Source organism: Tamandua tetradactyla, chromosome 5 (genome assembly GCF_023851605.1).
Source record: "Tamandua tetradactyla isolate mTamTet1 chromosome 5, mTamTet1.pri, whole genome shotgun sequence".
Taxonomy (NCBI): domain Eukaryota; kingdom Metazoa; phylum Chordata; class Mammalia; order Pilosa; family Myrmecophagidae; genus Tamandua; species Tamandua tetradactyla.
This window is the reverse complement of record NC_135331.1, coordinates 141,336,945-141,339,689: the sequence shown is the minus strand read 5'-3', so window position 1 is coordinate 141,339,689 and position 2,745 is coordinate 141,336,945. Positions and strand designations below refer to the sequence as shown.

The following is a 2,745-nucleotide window of genomic DNA, read 5'->3' as shown; positions in this document are numbered from 1 at the left end:
TTTTTGTTGTTTGTTTGTAATGGCATCTTAGGTTAGTATAGTCACTCATGCAAAATCCAAGGTAGTGAAATATAAGGACTATTGTTAAAACAGATGCTGTGGCTGTAAGCATCTCTCTTCATATTAGGCATTTAGAAGCTTTTTAAATTTTCAGGTGCTTAAAATTGTGACAAAACTATGCAATGTGGCAGTTCCTTTTATAAACACCTCATTACAGGGCAGTTACTTGACCTTATATGGGAATGTGCTTTCAACTCAAAAGATAGTAATAAAGTGTCCAGCAATATAAAAACCATAGATTCCAATTTTAAATTAAACTAATTGCATTACCACATTAGGGTCAACAAAATCTAGACCCTGACTACACAGAATTTGATATAATTATCCATACTATACACTGTTTCAAACACTCACATAGGAAAACTTACTCTCTACTGACTGAATGATAAGGCCCACTACTGAAGTTTAACAATCAAATTTTATTACTTTATTCATGCAGTATTTTTGCGAAGCAGTAGGGTGTGATCTAGAAAACTCAGAATGACTGGTGAAGAAACCTTGGGTTGGTATGAAAAGTCATTTTGTGCTAGGATGCTTTTCTGAATTGTGTTTATCCAGGGTATCAAACATCAGGAATGAGTTCAAGCTAAAATTCACAGGAGAATGGAAGCATCTTAAAGTCAGTCACTTCACATGCCCATCCTAATACTTTGAATACTATGGATAATTTCAGAGCCACAAATGACAAAAATGAAGACAGCCAATAACCAGGGTCCTACAGATGCATTCTCTTTGAGGGCATTTCTCGAGGTCTTGGAGACATTGCCACTCTGAGTGTCCATGCTGTGCTTCTCATTGGTCATATGGATCGACTACTTGGCTACAATCTTCACACACAATCACTAGCCTTGGCCACCCCTTGGACTCACGTGCTCTCTTTCCCTCAGGCCATAGTGAAGTGAGGCATGTGAAGGCCCATGTTGCCAGAGTGGGGAGGTTTTCAAGTGGGGTATAAACCCCAGTTGCTGGGCCTGGGCATAGTGCACAATGACTGCCACTGTCAGACCACCTGGCTGAGCAGAGTGGTGCATAGGGGTAAGAGAGAAGGCTGTTACCAATGCCATTGCTGCTTGGGCAGCTGCTGAGAGTGTGGAACTAAAGAGGAAAGATGCGCATGCAATTGGATGGTGCAGCTTACAATTTCAAACTACTTTGGGTTCCTCTTGCTGTCTTAATATTTTAGCTTTATCCTTGCCATTGGACAGTTTCATAATAACGTTTCTCAGTGTAGATCTATTTGGATTCATCCTGCTTGGCATTCATCAAGTATCTTGGATTTTGTATATTCATATCTTTCATCAGATTTGGATTGTTTTCTGCCATTTTTTTCCTCAAATATTTTTTTCTTGTCCTTGGTCTCTTTCTTGTCCTTTTGATACTCTTATGGTGTATATATTGGTACACTTGATGATGTCTCATAATTTCCTCAAGCTCTGTTCTTTTTTTTTTTTTTTCATTCTTTTTTCTTTTGGCTCCTCAATCTGGACATTACCAACTCTCTTGTCTTCTCATTCCTTGATTCTCTCTTCTGCCTCCTCTAATGTCCTCTTAAACCCCTCCATTGAATTTTTCACTTCAGTTATTGTACTTTTGGCATCCAGAATTTCTGTTACATTTTTCTTTATAATTTCATTTTTATTGTTGAAATTCTCATTTTGTTCATGTATTTTTTTCCTGACTTCTTTTTTCTTTGTCCACATTTTTCTTTAGTTTGTTGAGCCTATTTATGAGAGTTGTTCCAAGATTTTTGACTACTAATCCCAGAGACTCCACTTTCTCCAAGATATTTTTCAATGAATTCTTGTTTCCCTATGACAGGATCATACTTACCTGTCTTCTTATATGTTTTGTAATTTTTGTTGAGAACTGGAAATCTTACTCTCCCACTCTTCAGTCTGCCAGATTAAGCACAAGAAGAAAAATAAAAGAAAGAAAAATGGGAGAAAAAGGAGGAAAGAGAAAGGAAAAGAAAAACAGTAACAGACAAAAATCTACAAAATATGGAAAAGAAAACTGAAGTTCACTGCCTCTCTATGTCTCTTGTTAAGTGCCAGTGGAAAACCAGAAGCTGTTGCTATTGAGGCTAAAATCTAGGCCAGTTTCTCTGTTACCTATCAAGGAGCCACCAGACCCAAAAATATGAAACAGAGAAATAAAAAGACCAGGAACTAGAAAAAAAAATAGGTACATTGGTTCTTTATGTCCTAGTACATATTGCTGTGAGGCCAGAAAACAGCAGTTTGGAGCGAAATCAAGGCTACATCTGTGCTGGCCCCTCATGGATCTGCCAGACTAAACAATACAAGAAAGAAAAAGAAGAAACCCAACCCATGAAAAAATGCATTGGACCTTTAAGCCTTGCTAGATGCTTATGTTAGGCCAGATGCCATTGCAAACTAAGGCCAGAATCTCTGCTGTGTCCTCAGGGATTTACCAGACTGGTACATACCCATACAAAGAAGGAAAAAGAAAAAATTGAAAACCAAAAACAGTGCACTAACTCATTACATCCTGGTGGATGTTGGTGGGAGACTGGACATACTGCTGTCCAGAGAGCTGAAACTGAGGCCAGCTTCCACACTAATGCATCACAGATCTCCCAGACTGACTTCAATCCCCTGCCCCACTTTAAGAGAAAGAAGTTCCCTCTACCAGTTCTGACACCAACCAGCCACTCCCAGATTC

The 2,745-nt window shown here is 38.7% G+C and overlaps 1 pseudogene; it reads right to left on the bottom strand.

Moving 5' to 3' along the window:
• Positions 1–689: 689 nt before the first annotated feature.
• On the bottom strand, positions 690–1,124 carry LOC143683338 (stress-associated endoplasmic reticulum protein 1 pseudogene; annotated as a pseudogene).
• Between the last annotated feature and the right edge of the window lie 1,621 nt (positions 1,125–2,745).